Source organism: Tenrec ecaudatus, chromosome 12, assembly GCF_050624435.1.
Source record: "Tenrec ecaudatus isolate mTenEca1 chromosome 12, mTenEca1.hap1, whole genome shotgun sequence".
NCBI classification, from domain to species: domain Eukaryota; kingdom Metazoa; phylum Chordata; class Mammalia; order Afrosoricida; family Tenrecidae; genus Tenrec; species Tenrec ecaudatus.
In genome coordinates this window covers 137,679,008-137,702,849 of record NC_134541.1, presented here as the reverse complement: position 1 = coordinate 137,702,849, position 23,842 = coordinate 137,679,008, and the positions used below count along the sequence as shown (strand labels likewise).

The window sequence follows — 23,842 nt, the reverse complement described above, 5'->3', positions numbered from 1 at the left end:
TAAAGACTTAAGTGGGTTTTACAGTGGCTTTCTCATTGTGGTAGTCCATTGAAGGAAGGGAGTTTAAAAGTTGTTATATGCTGTTAACGATCGTCTGCCCATGTCCTGCCTGAATACCATGATTGTTTATGAAAAGTATCTTTAATAAAGCTGGATACAATTTGAAAAAAAAGACACAATTTCATTTATTTGTCATTAGAAATAAATATTTCACAATATATGACATTTTTGTGATTCATCACTATACTTTAATTACGTTCCGTTTGTAACAATGAAAATACAACCTGCATATCAGATATTTATATGACGATTCATAACAGCAAACTTAGTTATGAAGTAGCAACGAAAATAATTTTATGGTTGGGGATCACCACAACATGAGGGAACTATATGAAAGGGTCGCAGCATTAGGAAGGTTAAGAATCAGTGATCCAGTGGGATTTGAGCTGATTTGAAGCTGGGCTTTCATATCTGAGGCCTAGTCTATGGATCTAAACTTATCCGCGTGGCCTCAACTGAAAACCTGGGGTGAGGGCAGAATGGTTATCAGGCCTTCTCCTACTTAGGGGCCCTTGGTCTCCTAACACCACCAACACACGCACGCACACACACTGTAGTCCTACAACTTTGGCCAATTCTGATGACTTCAGGTTCTCTGCCACTTGCTTCTGCTCAGCCTTTGGCCTTTCACCTGCTGCTGTGACTCAGCAAATTCCTCAGGAGAAAAGCGGCACCGATGATTGGGCTCACCTCTCTGCACATCCCTTCTTGGGGGGCTCTGCCATGCTCATCCTCGCGGTCTCAGTAGCTTGCTAAGGCCTCCAGACAGTTGTTTTCAATAATTCGTTCAGTTGTTCTTGGCAGAAGAGCTGGTCTTCGGCAAACAATTCCGTCTTGCCTGGAAGCAGTCTCAAGAGCTTAATTTTGGTATTTGAAGATGGGCTTGTCCATGAGCTGAGCAAGTGCAGATGATAGGCAGTTGACCCCTGCTCCTGACCCTGCTAAGTAGAGAACCAGTCTGGATAGGAGATAAACGAATAAACTCACTGCCGTGGAGTTGATGCCGACTCATAAGGACCCTCTGGGACAGGGTAGAACTGCTCTCGTGGGTTTCTGAGACTCTAACTCTTGACAGGAGTAGAAAATCGCCATTTATCTCCCAAGGAGCCTCTGGTGGTTTTGAACTGCTGACCTTTCAGTTGGCAGTCCAATAAGTAGCCACTACGGACCAGCAGGACTCCTTTGGGAAGATGAGCAGTTTTGCACCTCGTAGGGATGGGTGAGGTCAGCTGGAGGGAAGAGTAGAAGCAGAGGAGAAAAAGGTCTCAGGGCTACAGACCCCGGAACACTGTGAAGTGGAAGGTGCATTTTGAGGGCAGCTGTGTTGCGTGTACTCTTGATGGGTGTCTGCACTAGAAGGAAGACGTGTGTCTGTGCGATTTGAGGATTTAAAAAGGAATGCAAAGGTGGTGGAGAGCAGGGAGAGAGATATCCGTGCTGGGGGAATGGGGAAAGTTTGTTTGGCGTCCAGGGAAGGGTGGGCGGGGGGTGGGGTGGGGGTGGTGGTGGAGGGGGTGAGAGTGGTTCAGTTGGCAGTTCCGATTGCTAGAGGGCCAACAGGAATAGATTCCAGGTGGATTAGAGCCATGGTGTGGTTCACAGGCACACAGCCTTAGCTGGGGGAGGTGGATGAGTTTAAGAAACAGTTGGCAGATCCTCAAGGACACAGGTTGATCAATCTATGATAAGGGGCTATTGAAGCTTGTGCTGGAGTGAATTGAAAGGGAAAAACACTAGCCCAGCATTTATCAAGGCACTCCAGAACTGCTTCAACACACTCACCGCCATCGAGTTGATGCCGACCCTCAGGCCTCATCTTTCTCCCAGGGCGGGGGCGGGGGTGGGGGGGTGGGTGGCTGGCTTTGAACTGCTGACCTTGTGGTGAGCAGCCCTATGGGTAACCACCATGAATATTTTAAATATTTTGAATTTGTGGGAAAAGAGCAAGTCATTTAATGAAAGTAGAAAATACTTGGCTCTCCATTTGGTTTTTGAAGTTAACTGAACTCAAACTTTCTTTTTTCAAACAAAATAAATTAATTTGATTCCCGATTGGGTAGTGGGTTGGGTTATTAAAATTTATTTTTATATAATCTTTGTTTGCAGTTGGGCCTCCACTCTAAACCCACCCACTGTAAACGCATGGTTTGAAGATGATAGTAACAGAGATTGTGTTTCAGAATAACCCCACTCATTCCTTCAGAGACTTGTATACACCGAGCCCGGCACATTTTTACACCGATTTTTACTCCCGAAATTGGCATGAGCTAGATGAATAGGCACAAGTGCTGACCCTGCTTGGTAGTTGGCCAGGAGGCAGTTCAGGGCGGGTTTATTTTGGATAAAAATCTTTGTCTTGTGTCAATATTAGGACAGACTCACCTGAGTCAATTACAGTCCACTCAGAAGAGTCTGTCAATGGGCTTTTGCCAAGCAGATGCACTCTGAGCTGACTTGTTCTCACGATGTTGTGGGGAGGAGAAAGCAAAAGTTTGTCCTCAGCTCCCACAGGGCTGTTGTCCGTGAGGAGGCACTGCTTTCTATAATTAATAGGGAGGGGGAGAAAGAAACCCTGGAGCAATTTGCTACTTTAAGGAAGCATTTTCATGATTCTTGCACAGTATTTCCCAATACTTGGATAATTGGTGGAATTTCCTTTTTTCAGTTTTCATCCAGATGTTTGGCAACATGGAAGGGCCGGCCCTACTGCAATTTTCTAATTCCCTTTCCTGGGAACAGCTCACAGCCCCCGTTTACTTTGGACCGTGGAGTTTCCTTTTTCTGCGGACAGTTACATAGAAACACATGGTCTTGGAATGGAGCTTGTGGTCCTCTGAGAGTTCGCTGGAGGAGGAAGCGGATTGACCTATCTGGTTGCTATGAAGTGAAAACAATCCTGTTTTCCTTTTTCTCCACGAACATCTGGGTTGCATTGATTCTTTTGCATTCTGAAGGTTCTGTGAGACTACAGTGTGCTCATAGGAGGGCTCATTAGAGTAGCAACTATTTAGCTATTTCTGTCCTTGGATTAAGTATCAGGGTGGCTGGTAGGGGTTTAAAAAAAAAAAAGTATTTTTTCCACCTTAGGGGAAATGTCACTTTTAAATAACGACCCCCGATTTGGAACTGGAAACAGGGATGTAGGTTTTGTTTTGTTTTTCTCTTCTCCCTGGGGTGGGAGTGCGTGGCATGAGGACAGGGCACTCTGCTTACTTCTCTGTTGCCCAGGCCCATGTCACCTGTGGTCCTTGGTAAAGGTACGACGGAGGTTGTAACAGACATTGTTGGACCCCCATCACAAATCCCTCCCTCCCTCCCTTCCAGGCTTACAGAACCCTGGTTTTGCGATCTACCCATTGGGGGAAGGGATAAATCTTAATGAGGTAAGCCAGATTTAGCAATCTCTCTTTCTTTAGCAATTTCCTTTCCTTTGATCATTGCAAGATGAGTGGATATATACCCCAGGTCTGGCCAACGAGCTGTCAAAGGGCAGTTTGTAGAGAGGCCTTTTGTCAAGTTTTCTTCCTTTAAAATACCCTGCAAGGAAGGGAACCTCTAGTCCTATGGTAGACTCTGCTGTGTGTGTCTTTTGGGTGGGGTGGGGTGGAAGCCATGACTGAAGCTAGCTCCAAGTTCAAATCCATATGACCAACTGGATCCTTGATAATGACACTGACTTAGTTGCTGAACTTGCCCCATCCAGGAACCTCCAGTGAATTGTTTGTCTTGTGAGCCTCCCTATTTTCAGACTTCTCGTCACACAGGACAAGGGCTGTCCCTTGTTCCAAGACTGAACTCTGGAGTCCCTGTAAGTTGGAGCTGAAGGGATCCTGACTGATAGGCTTCCTACCCTCGTTTGTTCCATAAGGACCTCATTGCCACCCAGAGCAGCAGAGGAAAGCACCTCGAGGAGGATGTGCCATTCAGCACCTGTCATTTGGAGAGAGCATCCCCTGGGGAAGGACAGGATGCTTGGTGTAGAGCTGAAGGTCAACAAGGAGGAAGAGGACCCTCGGGAAGATGGGCTGCCCAGTGGCATCAGCAGTGGGCTCCAACCGAACAATCTTGGGGTCACTGGGAGTCAGATCTGACCGAACAGCTCTGAGCCACAGACAGACCTAGTTTTAGTTTCTTTTTGAGATGAACACTGCCGCCCACTTTTAATAACACAAGACACTTTTCCAGATGCTTACAAATGCATGAGTGGATGCATTGGGTCTTTACAAACACGTTGATTTGAGCGTGGACATATTTCGAAAGCTGACTGGTGGTTGACAAGGGTGATTGACAACACCTGCCACCAGACAGAGGACACCCTTTCTGTGCTCAGCAGAGAGGAAATAGAGGGAAATGTTCGGAATGTGCTTTTCCCAAGTTTCAGTAATTAGATTAGAAACATTTTTTCTTCTAATTGAGACAGGATCAGAGTGAGGCATTCATTGTTGTTTGTGTTGGAGCCTGGGAAACACTGAATCGCTGGTGTCTTGTAGCCATTTGGCATCTTCACACGATGAGGCTGTGTGGGAGGACAAGCGATCCCAGACTGTCCCGTCTGCGGTCACACTTCTGAGAGCCTGGATGCTCCTGAGAAGAGCACCCTGCTTATTCATTGCTGAGCATGGGAAGGGTCTCAGTGTTGGCGTAGCGTTCTCCTGAAGGGCCTGCATTTTCTCGGGGAATCTTCAAATCCTCCTGCTCCAGAGTCCCAAAGTAGCATGTTTATGCAAGGGGGCTCCTAAAAGCTCGTGGGAAAATGCCACGAGCTTTTCCCTCTATTTGGCCAGTAACTTCGTGAAGTCCGACCCCGTAAGACCCAGAGGTGGTTCAGACTCTGGGGACTGGTTGAGCGGTGTGGCTATTTTTGACAGGAAATCCAGTGCGTTCTTCCCGGCCTTTCCTCAGTCCAGCTTGCCTTTGAATTCCTCCCCGCTTGTTCATCCTACCTCCTACTGATGACAAACAGACTGTGGGAGCAGGGGCCTTCCCACCGGAATGCAGGCAGGATGTCCCACCCTCGAGCGGCTCTCAGCAATTGGGCTGGGCGTGTACGACATGACCAGTTTTTAGGTCATGCTTGCTTTTTTTTTTTTTTTTAAATTCTGGGAATTAAAACTCTGAGACACCCAACCCCCAGCCTTCCAGGTTCTGATATTATTTATGTGCAGAAGTTGGATTTTAATCTATTTCCACTGTCTTCTGTTCCCTAGCCCTTCTTACTCACAAGAGCGTGTGGGGCCTTCTCTCTCCCTTTGCCTTCGTCCTGGCTGTCCTGGCACTAAAGGAGGAAGTCGATTTCAGAAGTGTCTGGCTAGCTCGACAGTAAACAGTCTCTCTCCTGTTTCCACCTTCTCTGGAAAGGATGGAAGGGAACTCTGCAGAGAGAAGTCCTCTGCTAGTCCTTCAGCCACCTTGGGATTCAGAGCAGCTCTCCCCAGGTATCTGCAACCACGGCCCATGGCAGGCGGGGGTCAGCCCACTTGATTCTGGAGACAATATCTCCTAGTTATCTCATCTGGTTGGCTTGGCTTGGCTGGGTTTACCTTGAGTGTAGCAGTGAAGCTGGTTAGAGGGGTGCCTGGGAGTCTTAGGAACTGGCCTTACAAGAGAGCCAGGTCATTAACTAAAGAGTTCTGAAGTTATTGGCAGTCCACCTCAAACCAGGTTGAATGTGTCAAAATGGTTCAAGTCCAAGCTTGGGTCATGGTACTAGCCTGAGTGTCTTCCCCAAGTGCCAGAGTGGAGAGTCCATTTTCTACCGTGGTGTACTTAGTTTTATGAGGTAGTTTGTTTGTTTTATGGACAATTCATTTCTCCAGTGTCCCTAACACCTGCCTACCTTCCTACCTTTCTTCTCCCTCCCTCCCATTCACCCACTCATGCACCCACCCACACACCCATCCATGTGCTGTCACTTCCATCTCTTGAGTAGAAGCTGGAACCAGGCGCTGTCACAGTGTGGTGGGGTCTGCTCTCCTGTCCTTCTGGCTGTGCTGCTCTGGTTGCTCTTGTTAGGATGAGTCATGCTAGAGAGGGCCAGGCAGCCGCTTCTTCCTGAGTGCTTTTAGCCCTCTGGGATTGGGAGGTCCTCTTTCCCTCCTGTGAGTTCAGGATCCTTGCCTGCTGGCTGCCACTTACGTCAGTCATTGAGGGTCCTGGGCTCATTCCCCTGTTTAAAGTGGCAAACAGTCTTCTGTAATGTGAATGGGTTTATTCTCAGGGCCGGTGCCTCCACACTCCTTTCAGCTTGACACGAGCTGTGTGAACTTGTTATACTTTGGCGTTCACATCTTTTCAAAGTCACCATATGCATCCCTGGTACTGGTTGCCTTGTGACTGACTGTATGTTACTTAATCTCATAAGCACCGGTTTTCTCACCTGTGAAATGGACTTTGAAAAATCCTAGTAAGCTAGTTGGAAGAATGTTTTTGAAAAGTCTCGGTAGGTATTCATAATTGTTATCAACATAGTAAGCATCTTGTCTATATTTACATACTACACAGAGCGTGTTGTATTCTAAATTGTATTTGGGTTTAGGAAAACTGGTGGTTGGCAATATGATTGTATATCTTTTCTCCAAACTGAAAAAAATTTTTCCCAAATGTGCAGAAAAGTTAAAAGAATAGTACAATGAATACTTAAGCCTTTTACCTAAGTTACCAGTTGCTAACATTTTGCCATGTTTACGTCGTCTGTAAGATGTGTAACATTTGTGTGTAAACCACACTCACTGCCGTCGATCCGAAGCAGACTTATACTGACCCTTACAGGGTAGCATAGAACTTCTGGCCTGAGTTTCCAAAACGGTAAATCTTTATGGGAGTAGAAAGCTTCCTCTTTCTTCTATGGAGCAAGCTTGTGGTGGTTTTGAACTGCTGACCACTGAGTCATTTCCCACTTATCACTATCACTTTATGTCACTGCAGAGTTTGGTGTGGGTGTGTATGATAGAACACAACACCGCCCGTACTGCCCGTGGCTGCCACCACCATGTCAGTCACCTTGTGTCATGGCCTTCCTTTCGTTGTCAGCCCTCTACCTTACCGAGCCTGATGTCCTTCTCAGGGGGCTGATCCTTTCTGTTAATGTGTCCAAGAACCCGAGACAGAGTCTCACCATCCTCACTCTTCCAAGACAGATGTGTTCCTCCTGCTTGCTGGTGGTTCGTGGTAAATTCAGTCTTCTTTGCCAGCACCCTAGTTCAAAGACATCAGTTCTTTTTTGGTTTTTCAGGCGCATTGCCAGCTTTGATTTCACATGAATACGAGGTGTTTGTGCATTAACATTTTAAAGAGGGCTTTTGCAGCAGATGTGCCCGGTGCCATGTGTAGGTTAATTTCCTGGGTGCTGCTTTTGTGGGCTTTCATTGTGGTTTGGGTTGAAGGAAGTCCTCTCTAACCACAACCAAGATCTTGCTTCACGGAAAAACCAACCAAACGCAGTGCCATTGAGTGGATTCTGACTTATAACTGCCTTCTGGACAGCAGAGAGCCGCCCCCGAGCGTTTTATGGGAGCACACAGGCTTGTCTTTCACCCTGGAGGCAGCTGGTGAGTTTGAACTACGACCTTGCAGTTACCAACAGCGCCTCCAGGGCTTCTTACGTAGTTACTTAACTGCTGTGAGGTAGCTCGGACTCCCAGAGACCCTAGAGGACAAGGCAGAACTGCCCCTGTGGGTGTCCAAAGCTGTCAGCTCTCAAAACGGGCAGAAAGGCTCATCCTCCTCCCTCGGCGGCGGTGGGGAGCTTCAAACCCAAGACATAGCCCACTACGCAGCCAGGGCTGCTTTAGTTAAAGGACAATCATTCTGTATTAGTAGTTCACACATTGTAGAACAGCTGGCTTTCCCCAAATGTGTTTTCACCTTTTTAAAAAACTTGACTTTATTTGAGGTTCACACTGGATTTATGTCTCTTCAGTCTGTGTGTGTGTCTTTTTTAAGCTGCTTGTCCACACGAGTTTGTCTAATTACATGTGCATTATGCAGGCTAGATGTATAAGCAGATGAGAGAATGCTCTGGTTTCTATAGTACCACTCTTTTATTAGACAGACTCTTCTGCTTGCCCCGAGGTTGGCGTCACATTGATTCCTCTTGTTCTCTGGTAAATGCAGATTAAATGGGTAACCAGAAGGAGTTACCTAAAGGCTCGGATGTCAATGGAGGGTGTGAGTGGGTGAACTTGGCATGTGTGTGCGTGCGCCCGTACACGTACACACACACACACACACACACACACAGGCTTGTTCGCCCACCACCCATATGGAGTCCATTAGTTGTCAAGCTGACGAGAGTAAGGATTTTATTTTGCCATTTGGCTCGAGCTTTATGAAGGCATGGATTCTTGCACTGGAAAATTTGGGAAGATAAACTAGATCTCCTTAGTACAAGGGAGACACTTTTGCTGTCAAGCCTTTGGCCGAAGAACAAACCCGAAGCATTCTCAGGAACAAGATCTTTTTTTTCTCCCTCTCTTCTCTTTCTCTTGGCTCTTACAAAAGGCTCCCTCCAGCCGCAGCTGAGCCAAATACAGGATCCAGCTGTAGCTTTTTTGTTGTTCATATATCCGGTGATGGTCATAGCAAATGCATTGTATGAGAATTCAGTAGAGGAAAGGGCAGGGTGGGAAAAATAAAACCAACCCTCCAAACTGACACTCTGTAAAAGTATTCACGAAATAGCAACAGGATCTAGGAATTTCCCTCTCAGGCTTCTGACTGACATTCCACCCCCCTACCCCCGAGTATTTATGATTGTGTTTGTGACTAGCCCATTAGGCATTTTATTTTTCCCCTCTCTTAATAGTAGTAATAATCTGAATGTAGTCCCATGCAATTGGAAAATATTCCTGAGCTTGGCACCTTGTTTTCAGTGGGAGGCTGAAAACAGTACCTGGTGAGGACCATCCCCCATTTCCCCAACCCCCTCCCCCAATAAAAAAATAGAGCGAGAGTTTTTCTCAATCCCCTTCATGCTGGTGAGGAGACAGCCAGGCTCTGTGAGAGAAAGCCAAAGTCTCTTTCCCCAGATTCGCCCCCCAGGACTCTGGTTTCCCAAGTGGTTGAGCGCCCCTGGTTCAGTTGGGATCTGTGCTCCCATATTGCCCTGAGTCGGAAAGCTTTGCATCTTTGCTTAATTAACTCTCATCTTCTGAGGACCCGTGAACCAAGTCACCCTGGAGCTGAAGATGAGCAATAGGTTTTTAAATAGTACTGGTGGCAGAAAAAACCAACAAACCCAAAGCCTCGTGGTTTTCACATATTTGTATGTCTTGAGCATTTTCCCTCTCTGCCCCTCGTTTTATGTTCAGGAGGTTGGCTTTCTCAGATTCCTGGTAATTGTACCCAGACATCCTGTGTGAGGGCCCCTTGAGACCAGTGTTGCCTGTGAAGAAATCGTGTCGTTCTGAAGGAATCTTCTGACTTTTCCCTTTTAAGTTGGATTTTATAGCCGGTTTCCTTTCAGCCCCACGCCCTATTTTTAGAGGCTCCTTCTACATTTCTGCAGTTCCGGGGTACCCGTGAAAAGTGCGAGTATGTGATTCTGCAGAGGAAGCTGGACGTGGGCAAGATGGGCGGTCCTTGGCCAACACTAGATGAGTACAGTGATGAGGTGTCATCGGGTCAATTCTGACGTACGGACAGCAGAATGCAACACTGCCCAGGGCCCGGGCAGCCTCACAGTGGTTGAAATGTCTGAGCCCATGGCTGCAGCCACTGTGCCTACCATCGCGTTCCGGGCCTTCCTCTTTTTCGCTGCCCCCTACTTTTCCAAGCAGGATGTCCCCCTCCAGGGATTTCTCAAAAGAGAGCCTTGCTTGCTTCCACAGAGCCTTGCTGTAGTGGTACCGATGTGCATGAGATTCAAAAGCCAAAGCAAGAAACTTTTGATTGTCAATCAGGTGAAGGCATGAATGAGCTTTGGAAAAGTCCCTGCTCCCTCTCATTTCCCAGGAGGAGGGTTGAGTCTTGTGGCTTCTCAAAAGGGAACCATCTTCACCCTCCCACTGAAGGAGATATTTTGTAATCCTTAAAGTTACCTCCCACGCATCTCCTTCTCTGCCTCCCTCCTGCCCATTAGCACTCACGGTTTTGGTTTTAATTAGAAGAGTCTGGTGGCTTGCGTTCTAGCTTTAAGACAGGCCTGGTCTCCATAGTGTTGGAGACCCTTGGATGCTTGGAGCACTTTAAAATTTTTTTCTTTTTAAACAGTTGTATTGGTACCTGATCCACATATCATATAATCCCATAGTTCAGCCATAGCAAAGAGTGTTGTACAATCGTCACCACAATCAGTTTTAGGGCATTTTCTTCTTTCCTGTACTCATTGTTATCAGCGCCCCATTTCCCCTCCAACGCCCCCTGCTACACCTCCGAGTAACTAGGACGCCAGCTGCTGTCTCTGTAGATTTACCTCTTCTGCTTTCCATGACAGAAAGCACACCAAAACTAACAACCACAAAGCAAAACAGAAAAATCTCAATAGAAGAGACAGCAGAAAAATATTAAAAACTAGGACAAACTTAAAATGGGTCAAAAAAGGAGATTAAATGACGCGGTGTTCAAATGTCAACCTGACTGGGTGTGTGGTCGCCCACTCTCCTGGGCACTCTCCACAATGCAAGGCTGCTCACTCGACCCCACCCCCCTACCCCTGCTGTGGTCAGCAGGGACTCAAGGGAGACTTAATCCACCCATAGTGCCCTCTTTTCTTTTTTTTGAATGGAAACCACTTTTTACATGGGCCAGAAGGGAGATCAAACAATAAGTTGTTACATTTTAACTTAACTATATCTGTCACAATGGATTTTAAATGCTCTCTGATAGCAAAGCTATTTATATCCCTAGACGGTGGTCAGAGGGGATTCATTGAAGCGTAATCTGTGTGTGGACCCTGCACATGGATTTTGGGTTTCTTCTGTCATCCAGAGCCTTCTGCAAACCAGGTGTTCACAATTTAAGCTCAATTACCTTCCTTTCTTAGTATTTGGATGATATTCTTTACAGTCCTTGGAGCCAGTCTGCTTCTTCCATGTGAACTTAGTTGACATCTCATGAAAATGGCTACGGGTTTGGAGACAGGCCTCTATAGACCCCAGGCACTATTCTAGCTGGGCACCAGCTAGTTTCTTCACCACATGTTGCAATAGCACCCCTCTCTCCAGTGGTGTCTTCATAAGGGCAAGCATCAAGCAGGCCATGTCAGAAGAACGAATTGTTCTTAGATGAGGGCTAGAATTAAGTGCAAGCTCTTGGAGCCATTTTTGACCAAAGGAAGTATTGCAGGAGTGAGAGGCTGTGCCCTTGGGTTCTGATTAGGTAACAAAGTACCTATACTTAGAAAAAAAGAGAAAAAAATTGCCATGTAATTCATATGCCATAATTTTCAATCTAATATTCATGTGCTCTGGACATGCTAGAGCTGAGTCCCTGGAGAAGGACATCGTGCTTGGTAGCAGAAAGGCTGATTCTTGATTAGATGGATTGGTTGGTACAGTGGCTCCAACAATGACATGGGGACAATGTGAGGATGGCAGATCAGTCCTTTGCTCTGTTGTACGTGGGGTCACTGTGGGTGGGAACTGGCTCCATGGCACCTAACAACAATACTCACTTGTGTTGAGGCTCATGGACAATGTGAGGCAAGCTCGCCGCTCTCATTGTAGAACGTCTGTCTTCACCTCCTGTGAGCCTTGTTCCGGTTGGCAGCCCCTCCCTGTTTGCCTTCCAGCCCCGAGCAAGCACATGGAAAGAGCCAGCTATATCCTGGTAAAATTTTTACACCGCAAGGCTGAAGAATCCTACATTTAGCTAAAGGAAGAAAAAACAAAACAAAACCCAGAAGACACTTGGATTTAGGTCTAAGGAGGGGGGAGGGAAAGCTGTCACCCAGTACTTAAATAAACTAACTTGATAATGTGTGGTGGCAATGGAGATGTCTTCGTAAGATACAGAAAAGTGAGGGAGCCAGTGACCTTCAGTGGCAGCTTACCTTGCCTTTGGACTTAGGGTGTAGGATCCAACATCTATTTCCTTATTTTTTGGGGGGGGCAATTGGAGTTTTTGTTTATTGTCGAGTGGATTCCAACTCAGCAGCCACCTAATATGATGGGGTTGATTGAGAACTCCATACACTGTCACATCTTTCTCAGAGCAACTGGTGACTTCAACCTGCCCCCCTCTCTCCGTTAGCTGCCAAGCACTTACCTGCTGCCTTGCCGGTGCACCTTTCCTTGTACTGTTACAACTAAAACCTTGCCGGGGAAAAATAACTCTCCTACTGGAAATGGCGCTGTGGTGGTTGCAGTGGTTGCACATTGGGCCACAGTATGAAAGGTTGGCAGTTTAAAACCACCAGCAGTTTTGCGGGAGAAAGATGGCTTTCTACTCCCAGGAGAAACAGTTACAGTCTCAGGAACCCACAGGGGGCGCTATGAGTCAGCATTGACTTTTGATGGCAGTGAGGAGATGGGAAAGGTAACTGTCCGTCTACATATTAGAAACATGTGTGCCCTGTGGCAATAACAGTTAAGCACTGGTCTGTGACCTGCAAAGTGGGCAGTTCCAAACATCCCCCTGCCCCCCCAGGACTCCAGTCTGCTCCAGTCTGCTTCGGTACAGATCATAGAAAATCACAGATTTGATGGCCCCTCAGCAATCTCATTTCATACCCTGGAGTTCCACATTGGTCCCTGCTGGGAGGAATTATGTTTAAATGGGAGCCTGGGGGTGATTTCTTTACTAATGGAACATTTAAGTAGCTATGCACAGTGTTGGGTTTTTTTTGTTTGCTTTTCTGATTTTCACTCACAAGAGTAGGCAAGTCATTAAAAAGACCACCCCCTTCAGGGGAGGGAAAATAATTAAGAGGCTGGACTGTTGAGGTGTGTGGGAGGGTTAATATGGGATAGGTGTGATGGAAGATGGTAATCCACAGAGGGAGAAGAGAAATCAAGGGTCTGTGTGTGTCAGGGGTTAACTGCTAGGAGTTTGGTTAGTAGTTTAAACTGTATAATACAGAGTTGTCTATCTGAAATTCGAAATCCCCGCCCCCCTGCAATTTGCAATACCAAATTGTTGCATTTTTTTTTAAAGACCACATCCAACTCCTAAAATGTTAATAGCGTGTTGTTGACTCTGGTTGTAACAATGTCTGTAATCATCTTCCCAAGCCTGAATGAGAAATAACCTCCAAGGAGACTGGGTAAGGAGCCCTTGGTGGTGGTGTGGGCTTCATATTGGGCTGTGACCCACAAGGTCAGCAGTTTGAAACCACCAGCCGCTCTGCAGGAGAAAGCTGGGGCTACAGTCTTGGAAACATACAGGAGCAGTCTCCCCTGTCCTGTCGTTGTGGACCCAGTGGCAGTGAGTGTTTCGAAGGAGACTGGTGGGGCGTAGAATAAGATGCCTTCTCTTTCCAAAGCATTTGTTGAGTTAGGTGCCATCCAGTTGACCCTCTGCATAACAGAAGGAATCGAGCACAGTCCTGCACCGTCCTCGCAATGGTTCCTGTGCCCGAGCCCGGTGATGCAGCCACTGGGTCGGTCCATCTCGTCGAGGGCTTTCCTTTTTTTCGCCAGCCCTCATCTTTACCAAATGTGGTATTCTCCAGGAAATAGTCTCTCCTGACAGTATGTCCAAAGTACCTAAGACAAAGTCTTGCCATCCTTGCCTCTAAGGACCACTCTGGCCTTATTTCTTCCAATAGATTGGTTTGTCCTTTTAGCAGTCATAAATCATGCTCCTAGAATCTGTGGGCTTCTTCTCAGAGAACCGAGGCCGGGCCTATGCCGGGTGGGTAATGGAAGGTCAGGACATGAGCCTCCTGTGAACTGTTGAAACAATTGTGGTGGTGCAGCGGTTAAGTGCTTGCCTGCCCACCTGAGGTCTGGTGATTTGAACTCTAGCTGCTCTGTGGAAGGGAGTTCTAGCCATCTACCCCCCCAAAAAAGATTTCTAGGCCTGGAAATGCTCTGGGGGAGCCCTCCTCTGTTCCATAGGGTCACTGTGAATCGGAATCAACTTGACGGCAGTCACCAACACATGCACCCTTGAGTGAAGCAGGTTTAATACCCCCAGTGCATGTGAGCTGCAGAAGCATGAGCACGCTCACGCTTATCTCAGCACCACAAACAATCCTAGAAGCTGCCCCAGGCCTGTTGACTTGAGATAACCTTTTCTTCATTGAGATCATTGTCTTTCCTATGACTTCTGCCAGAATAGACGCAGGGCTCTGGAGTTGACTCTGACTCATAGAGGCCTCCTGTAGCACAAGGGAGAAATGCCTCCCCTCCCCGACTCTGCCCAGCCCAGGGTCTCCAAGGCTGTGAATCCTTATGGAAGCAGAACCCCTCCTCAGTTGGTTACCCCTTTGAAACTCAGCATTCAGTAGCAGCTCATCTTACTGGAAATGAGGCATCACTGTTAACCTGTTCCCCAGGAGTTCTAAGGCTTTTACCTATGTCTAAACACTGGCATTGAAGCTTCCAAACCTAGTTTCACGTGTGGCCTGTAATTCTCGAGTGGGTAGCTTAGCAGGCAAAGTAAGTCAAGCGGCCCATCACAGCCCTCCAAGGCTTTTGGAGTTGGCTCTCTCGGAAGCCCCAGCTGTCAGAGGGATGCTGGGTGCCGCTTTGTAAGCAAGTTGGGCTGGTTTCACTTTGAAGCAGCGGCCAAGCCCAGATGAAGACTTGCAAATGCCGACATAGCCAAAGGATCCCGCATCTTCTGACCTACACCCATCCCCCCCCCTTACCCCCAACCCCGCTGTCCATGCGGGGAGACTGCAATCTTTTCATGGTGTGGATGTGGTGGGAAGCATAGGACCCTTGTCTGGGTTCCCTCTTCTGAACAGTCTTATAATTTGCATGGTCTTTCAGAGAAGCCGAGCTCTACCAGTGAGCCAACAAGGTATTACCAACTGTTGTGTTTGTAGGGTAACATCTGGCATTTGTTTTCTTTTTTATTTTTCCTTCTTCACCCATACCCACTGTAGTTGAGTCAATTCTCATTCGTCCTCCGTGAGACTTGAGTAGAACGGCTCTGGAAGGTTTCTGAGGTTGTAACTCTTCATGGAAGCAAAGGGGCTCAGTCTTTCGCCCCCAGAAGCTGGTGGGTTCAAACTGCTAACCTTTAGGTTGGCAGCCCAACCCTCACCCCCCTGAGTCACCAGGGCACCTTCATTTTAGCATGAAAACTAAAGTCATTGCCATCTGGTCGATTCTGATTCTTCACAGCCATCAGTGGGACTTCTGAGACGAACTCCTTACAGAAGCAGACAGCCTCTTCCCTTCTCAGAGCTCATTTTGGCAAAAACCAACAAACCAAACTCACTGCCATTGAGTCAATTCTGACTCGTAGAGACCCTACAGAACAGAGTAGAACTGCCCCGGCGGGTACTGAGGCTGTCCATCTTTACAGGAGTAGAAAGCTCCATCTTTCTCGTGTGAAGCAGTCAGTAGAATTGGACCGCTGACCTTGTGGTTATGCTGCCCCGTCTGAGAAAGTTTCCATGGGAGGTTTCTGAGAAGTGCCAAGCTAACTATCCAGGATGGGGATCGTAGTGGGGAGGCCCTGGAAGCACCAGGAGATATCCAGCAAGTGCTGAGTAAAAGCGTGAGTGGACTGACAGAAGCCCTGTGAAGAAACGGGCCAGACTGGGGAGCTCCAGGGCACCACTGCAGAGAGAGAGAGAGAGAGAGAGAGAGAGAGAGAGAGAGAGAGAGAGAGAGAGAGAGAGAGAGAGAAGGGTTGGGTGGATCGTGGAGGAAGTGCCTGGGAACAGAAGCACGAACACTCGAGGAGGGTCTGCGGCCCTGGTGAGGGCTGGTGGAAACGAGGCTGGGGGCATCACTAACAGCTGAGCAGCACTCAGATGACTGGTCATCATCAGCTTCTGGGCGTTTGCTTGGAGTAGAGAGGAAGAATAGGTGATCCCCTTCCTCAACAGTGGGGTCCACATCCCCTCCAGGGTCAACAAACCCACTCCCCTGCTGACAGGGGCAGCGAGCCCACTCTCTCCTTGAGAAGGACCCCTCTGGGCCTGGAAGTGGGAGGACTCAGTGGGCCCTGAGTGTCCATGCAGCTGGGGGAAGGCACCAGTGGGTCCTGGAGTCTCTGCACTTGTCCTCTGCAGTTCTTCCCCAGCCATGGAAGCCCCTGGCATGTTTGCTGGGTCCAAGGCCTTCCTGTTGCAGGTATGTGTTGGGCTTCCGCCAGAACCCCCCATGAGCAGCCCCGCCTTGACGCTGCACCTGGGTATCTCTCCCTGGCTGAGCTCTTACGGGCTTCTGATGCCCTTGTGGCCAGCAGTTCTCAGGTGGGGGCCCCTAGTCCATCAGACTCCTTTTGAACGTTGACACAGGAAGGAATGTGAGGGTCTTCCTCCTTCTCCAGAGACAGATATGGATGCAAAATTTCTGGCTAAGGCACACCTGGCCAGATCCCAGAAGGCACTCTTAAGACTTCTCTAGCCCTGGGCACCCACTTATCTTCCACTTGCACACTACCGAAGAGAGGCTAACTCCAGGCTCTTTCCCCTCAGGGAAGATCTTGGCCATGGGCTTGCTTGTTCTAACATATGAAGGTTGCCCTCACTTACAAGTAGCTTCCTGCTCCACATGAAGAAAGTTCCTGAGTTGGCATGTGGGATGGGTGGGGAGGCTACCAGGAGGGGTGGGTGATAAGGTCTTCAAACTCGGTAGGAACTGGAGAAGACATAAGTGAGGAGACAGACTATCGGAAAGAAGCAAAGCAAAAACCCACTCCACAGGTAGAGCTAGCAGACTGTGGTAACCACGTGGCAGATTTGAGTCAGCATACTTACAGGTCACTGAGCTTGTTAGATGCTGAAAATTTGAATTGAGACGGGCGAGGACAAAACAGACGGATGTTTGTGGACACAGACATACAACAGCAAAGATGGCCAACTCACACTTGAGCACGTGGGTGTGAACACAGAGGTAGTGGTGGTGGTTTTGCAAACGTAGAGAGGAAGCCAGGGATGAGTAAGGGACTGAGGTAGCAGCAGAATGTCCTAGGTGCCCGGAGATGGCACTAGGCTGGACTAGTCGAAGCAGGGGAGGATGGCCCTGAGAGATTAGTCAAAGCAGGGGAGAATGGCCCTGAGAGACCAGGCAAGGAGGGCACCAGACGTCTGGCAAGTGTGGTGTCTAGACCAGCGGTCCTCCACCCTCATGCCCCAACCCTTCCATACAGTTCATCATGTTGTGGTGATCTCCAACCATTACATTATTTTTGTTGCTACTTCATCACTGTCATTTTGTTACTGGTATGAACCGGGCGACCCCTGTAAAAAGGTCATTCGGCCTCCAAAGGGGTTGTGACCCACAGGTTGAGAACCGCTGGTTTAGAGGGTCTCGCTCCACAGCGAAGAGCCTGCTACTTGAATAGACACAGCAGTTCAGGGTCCTTGGTTGCATGCCACAGAAAGTGACTCTCCAACGCCATGAGGAGGTCCCCTGAAGGAGCCACTGGAAGTCTAGAGGGCCATGCCCAGAAGGGGAGCCGGTCAGTTGGACCCTTTGCCAGACCGCGTTCTCCACTAACCCTCGCGTGACTTTGGCTCTCCTCCGTTCATCTTTCCCTCCACTGACTGCTGGGATTCCAGCTGATGGGCTCGCTGCCGCCTCCACTGGCCCACAGAGGGAAGGGCCAGGAGGGCAGGAGCCTTGCTGGCTTGGTCCAGGGTTGCTAACCAAGCATGGACACAGGGCCTGGCCTAGGGTACAAATGTGCAGTGCCTATTTGATCAGGGAGTGAAAGCCCCTGGTGGGGGTGGTACTGTGGTTGGAAAGGCCTGGAGGCTTCCAGGGGCAGTGAGGCGGGGCCTTTCTGAGGTGCTTCATGGAATAGTAGAGTGGAGGGTATGGTGGGGGGCAGGTGGTATGAGTATGGCTGTTTGTGGAAGCGGGGAATGCCAAGTGTTACCCGCACAAAACAAAAGCCACTGCCACCAAGGCGGTCTCAAACAGTGACCCTGTAGGCCAGGGTAGAGCTGCCCCGTCTGTGGTTTTCTGAGACTATAGATCTTTGTAGGAGTAGACACCCCTTCTTTCTCCTGGTTACTCGCTTAGCAGCAGATCATTCCTCTCAAAATGGAAAATACAGAGAGATTTATCTCTGGGTGTAAAAGTAGACGCTCCCTTATATTTTCCCCTTGAAAGTCACAAATGAAGACTAGCAATTGTCTGACACTATTGTCACATGTTGGTTTGTGTCACTTGTCTTCTCCATGAGCGATAGACTTTCCAAGCTCCGGGAATCCTGTGTACTTTCATTACCGCCCCGGCTCTTTCGACTCAGTCTTTGTTGGTAGACAGCCTGCCCACTATGTCACAGGTGGAGAGACCTGGCTCTGTAGTCAGGTGGCCATGTGGAAGCATTGGGTGAGCTGACACCCTCTCTGCTGTTGTGGACCTTTGGGTGACATCTTGTATATTGCACGGTGATGGCTGTTCTCATTCTAAAGCCACATCTCCAAGATGCAGACATTCCCTGGAGTCTCGTGACCAATCAAGTGGAATGACCGTTGGGATTCCAGGGTTGCATATTAATGACTTCTCTCTGGGGTTTGAGTCAGCACAGTGACACGCTGGTGATGTAGTGGGTTACACATTGGTAACCACAAGGTGAGAATTTTGAAATCACCAGCCACTGTGCAGGCTAAAGAGAAAGCTTTCTACTCCCAGAAACAGTTACACTCTTGAAAACCCTCAGGGGCAGGTCTTTCCTACCTGCAAGGTTGCTGTGAGGTGGCATCTAGTTGATAGCAGGGAGCTTTTTTGTTTTTTTTTTAGTCTGGTGACTCACTCCCTTTCTCTGCCCCCATCCCCATAGACTGGCATTAAATCTTGTCAGCCTTAGGTCCCTGAGGCTCTGCTTTAAGTAAGCTCCTGTGTGAAGGGTGTGTTAATAGTAATTACGATAATAATAACAATAACAGCCACAACCATGACAGTGGTTTCCATTTTAAAGTTATCTACCACATACCAGCGCCCTGCCTTTGCAACCCTGACTCAACCCTCCTTCTTCCAGCACGCCTGGAGCCAGATGCTATGCAGCCTCTTCTACAGATGGGGTAACGGGACTTCACCAGGTGTAATGTCCTGTACCAGTTTAATCCGGGTGGAGTTGAGCCGAGTTGGCGCTGCCCATTCTGTGTGCCTCTCTGGGGAACCAGTGCCGGTGGTCTTGGTGCTGCTGGTAGCTTGTGTCCAGTCGATGTCTTGACTCCCGCAAGATTCAGTCTATTGTGATCCCCATTGTGTTTTCATTGGCTGACTTTTCTGAAGACTGCTCTTCCGAGTCCCTCAGTCTGGACGTCCCGCTGAAGCCAGTCCAGCACCGCAGTGGCACACAAGCTTCTTCAGACTGGCAGGTAGGGGCCACCAAGACTCAAACCCAGGTCTCCTGCATGGACGGTAGTGGGAGAATGCTTTCTCCTTAGGATGGAGGAGATGCTCTATCTCCTGAACTAGGAGCAGAAATGCTTTAGCTTCCTAAAATGGACTTATGGCATCCCTGCTGTTGGGTATCTGACAGGAGCCAGCGTACCGGCCTAACTTCGGTGACTTTCTTCTTTGGACTGCCCTTTGTGGCATGTTAATTGGACGATTTGGGCATTGCCTTCTGTGTCATGATCGCATTCTGTGGCTGGACAGCTGTGGGGCATCTTGTGGAAGTGTGAATGTGTGTGTGAGAGAGAGGAAGCGTGTGTGTGCACATCCGTGTGCATGTGCGTGCCTTCTCAGCCTCGAGTGCAGTGGTTGTCCGTGACATCGGTTGTCCTTGTCTCAGCTGCCTCTGGCAGCTGAAGCCTGCTGACCCCCCTGAGGAGGCAAGGGACAGAAGATTAGGCAAAGAGAAGGCAGGGGACTCGCCTGTGGAAGGTGGTGAGTTTTGCACCCCCAAAAAACTACCCTCGGGTGTGTGCTGGCCCTGGGGCTTGGTCTGGAACTCAGGGGAGAGAGCGCATGAGCGGGAGGGCACTGCTTAAAGCAGAGCTAAATGTCAGAGTTGAAGCGGCCTGGATGCACATAAGATGTTCTTTGCTCCGTTTTAAGAATTTTTAAGGTCACTGGGGGGTGGGAGGGTGGGGAGGGCGACGAGGGTGCCGGCGTAGGAGGGAGTTTCTTTGCTACCAGTGTGGCCTGACCCCCAAGGCCCATCCTCCCCCACAGCTTGAGCTTTCAGTTCTGTGCTCACAAAGACTTCTGTCCAGTACCTCCCCGCCCCCAGCCCAAAGGCCACACTTGGAATGAGGAGTGTTGACCAGAGCCTTGGTTGTGGAGGAACCATTAAGAATGTTCATCCCATGTGCACGAGGAAGCCCGGGCAATCAAACACATGTTACGTGTGTGTGAAAACCAAAGGTGCCCTCCCTTGGCCAGGGCCACACTGCTGTGAGCCGGGTGTCTAGGCTCTGGGGTCTCTGCACCCAGAAAGGAGGCAACCAAGAGCCTTGCTGCTCAGACCATGTACTGCGTGTTGCCAGCACCAAATCAAATAAGGATATAACACCAGAGTGTCACGAGTGGTTGAAAATAATATTTAAAAAAATAGAATCTTGAGTCTGAATGAACCTGAGCACTTGTCTGGTTGTTGTAGAGACCTAGTCCCAGCTGCCACCTCTGACAAGTAAAGAAATCACAGGCTCTGCAGAAAGGTCACAGCCTCCCCCGCCCCCCTCCTTCCACCCCCACAAAGCATCCTTGAGAAAGTCCCCACTGAGACACCCTGGTTCTGCTGTCACTGCATCGATCCTGCTTCGGGGAGACCCTGAGTGTGGTGCAGTAGAGCCGTGCTCTGTGGGCACTCTCGGTGGCTGCATATGGGGAAGTAGTGCATCCCAGGCCTTGGTTCAAGGTGTCTCTGGGTGGACTTTGAGCCTCCAGCCTTGAGCGCAGGAACCATCTGCTGGAGACTCTGTTCAAGTTGCTTGTTCCATTCCCCGTGGAATTCCCTGTTGAAGGACCATAGGGACATTGCCAGCAACACTTACAGTGGCTAGAGCGTAGGAGGACTCTGTTGCTGTTTGGTACCGTGGAGTCGATTCCGACCCGATGTGCGTGTGACAAAACCCTGCCTGGCCCGGTGCCATCCCCAGTTATGTTTGAGCCCATTGTTGCAGCCACTGTGTCCTTCCATCTTGCCGAGGGTCTTCCTATTTTTCGCTGCCCCTCTGCTTTACAAAGCATGATGTCCTTCTCCAGGGAGAAGGTCCTTCCTGAGCACCTGTCCAAAGTACATAACTTGTCTCACTCATGAGACAGAGACTTGGAGAATCGGGAGAGCGCACTGGAGCAGACAGGTACTCGGCAAATTCCCTACAAGTTAGTTGGGGCTCTGCTTCTCTACGGTTTTCTACCTGCTGCCCCAGCAGCCTTTCTGCAGCCTGCGAGACCCCGTGGGCAGCTGGGACTGTCGCCCCTGTTTGGTGGATCCCATCTGTTGGGGAGGTTCTTCCAAGGGGGAGTGTTGCAGGTGTTGGCTGGAGAGTCTTGAGATAGATGGCTCCTATTCTTGATTTCCTGGAGGGTTTTGCTTGGGGGGGGGGGATCTTTTTAATCAGGAAGGGCTGTTGAATTTTATCAAATGCCGTTTCCCCTCGGGTGATCGGATCGTGTGCTTTTCATTAGGGCCGCTCAGCACTCTGCCATTTTCCCAGCCAGCTGCATCTACACTGTCCACCCGTTTGAGGCTTCGGTCCTTCAAGACTCTTGCTTCGCTGCCCCTCGGGCCTCATTTCCGCCTGTTTCACAGAATTGTGTGGGGACCCCAGGCTTTCAAGGTTGTTAGTGATTTCTTCTTCTAGAAAAGTCTCTTGTGCCATTTCATGACCCTCTACAAGAGGGCTTGTGCACAGCCTCTGGGCCTTTAAAACGACTGCCCTTGCTTTCCCAGCCTCTAGAGCTTTCCAGATCTTGGAGGCTATGAGGTGTCAGGCTGCATACTTCTGTGGTCCCCTCTGAGACCCTGAGTTTGGTGGTGCCTTGCCACGTCTGGCAGAGTGGGCAGACCCTCGGGAGCTGCCTTCTTGGGGGGCCCCCCAGGGATGACCAGAAGTCTCAACTCCCCTGCTGGAGCCATGGGCCCTGACCACCCCCCTCGTCCCCCTTTGCTGGGCTGGGAGAGACAAGCTCCATGATTCCTCCGGATGTGACTGCTTTGTCCCAAAATAGCACTCCGCCGCCCCACCCCCATCTAAACATTGCATTCCTGGAGCAAGCGAGCTCCCTTCTAGCTGTTTGTGAATGGGAGACAGAATGCCAGATGTTGCACAGCTGGATCCAGTCTGTGCAGCCGCTGGAGACATGGCTCTGGCGTCCCAGCAAGGACCAAGGACACATCAGCAGTGCTTGCTAAGTGCTTCGCGTAGGGAGTGTTGTTGGGAGCCATGGATTGGGGGGTAAGGGGGTTGGGTGTCTCAGATGCTTCCAGTTTTAAGGGACACCGACCCCCAAGCCCCCATCACCCTTGTCTTTTTAAACACCACATACCCAGGCTCTGGGCCCTGGAGTGACACACATTTCAAATCTCTTTTCTGTATTTAAAGATAAAACACATCGTCTCCCTCTTAAAGACAGTATTGTCTATTTAAATTGTATTAAGCCCCATGTCACAAATAGAAACCCTATGTGGACAATTCGGAGGACTTAAAAAAGCATGTGGAAAAATCCATTATCTTTTCATTCCATTTTTCCATGAACTTTTTGGTGACACCCCCCCCCATACATATTTGCATCTTGATTCCTTTTCTGTTGACTGTGAGTTATGCTTTCCCCAAGCTATTAACTTTGCTGCAGAATCACATGGTTTTTCTTCTCAGACGTCCAGTTAATAGTCCTTCTTGTGGGCTCCCTGGGTGATGTGGCTGGTTAAGTGCTTGTCTCCTACCCCGAAAGTGAGCCCTTGAGCGCACCAAGTGTCCCGGAAGATGTGTCTGGTGACATTGCTTCTAAAAGGTCAGCTCTGGGAAGCCCCCTGAGCACTGCCACTACCGTGTCATAGCTACCTGGGGAGTCAAGTTGTTCATCATTATACAGATCTACTCAGCCTGGCCTTGAGAAGTGGCAGGGAGCTCAGACCTCCTCCTAATCGTTAGAACGAAGAGGGAAGAGACAGGGTGAGAGCTCTGGGACCAGGGTGTGGGCTCGGGGTAGCCAGGAGAGATTTGTGCCCATCTCGGAAAAGTTAGTTGGGGTTGGGATGTGGCTTAGGGACCTGGGTCCTAGAGGAAACAAGAATGTGAAGGTCAATGGTGTAAGAATGTGGGTCTAGCTGGAGTCGCCCTCAAGAAGGTGCCAATCCTCGCAGAACAGTGCTGATGCTCACCAGCTCTGGAAGCTAAAACAAGGGCATTGCAAACCGGCCTAGGAGCCCTGGTGGCACAGTGGTTTAGCGCTCCACTGTTTGCAGCAGGGTCAGCAGTTCGATCCCACCAGCTTCTCTGCAGGAGAAATCTGAGGCAGTCTGCTTCTGTAAAGATTGACCACTTTGAAAGCTGTGGGAGCAGCTCTGTGCTGTCCACAGGGGTTCAGTATAAGTCATAATCGACTCCATGAAAGTGGGTTTGGTGAGTTTTGTAAACTAGGCATGAAGGACGTGGAGAGGTGTGTGTGACTAAGGCAGGCCTACAAGCTAGTCATTCTTCCTCTGTTCCGTCTTACCACTTGGATCCACTGTTGCGTTTCTGAGGGCAGACTTAGCCATCTGGGGGCGAGTTTGGTTCTTTCCTGCCAAGCCAGAAAGGATTCTCATTAAA

General features: G+C 49.2%; 1 protein-coding gene across 1 annotated transcript in view; it reads left to right on the top strand.

The window, feature by feature from the left end:
• Positions 1-23,842, top strand: part of CYTH3 (cytohesin 3) — an 82,459-nt gene that overhangs the window by 16,815 nt on the left and 41,802 nt on the right. The gene's annotated exons all lie outside the window — the stretch shown is intronic.